The 205-nt window shown below is 23.9% G+C and overlaps 1 protein-coding gene across 9 annotated transcripts in view; it reads left to right on the top strand.

The window, feature by feature from the left end:
• LOC116850990 (tachykinins-like) overlaps nt 1-205 on the top strand; it is a 395,129-nt gene that overhangs the window by 280,785 nt on the left and 114,139 nt on the right. The window lies entirely within an intron of this gene.

Raw genomic sequence — 205 nt, forward strand, 5'->3', positions numbered from 1 at the left:
TTTAAAACAAAATTCTGAAAAAATTCTCAGAGCTCTATGAGAACAAAATATACAATTTTTATCTCTTCATATTTTCCGCTAAAGTTGACAGAATTCAAGTAAAAAATTATTGAAACCAATAATCTTGTAGATATTTACGTAAATATCTTAGAAAATAGAGGTCGTATAAAAAATTTTTTCAAGCAAAAGTTATTTGCGTTTTTAC

Source organism: Odontomachus brunneus, unplaced genomic scaffold, assembly GCF_010583005.1.
Source record: "Odontomachus brunneus isolate Ranch 3 - 2012 unplaced genomic scaffold, Obru_v1 Obru_scaffold_163, whole genome shotgun sequence".
In the NCBI taxonomy this organism is placed as follows: Eukaryota; Metazoa; Arthropoda; class Insecta; order Hymenoptera; family Formicidae; genus Odontomachus; species Odontomachus brunneus.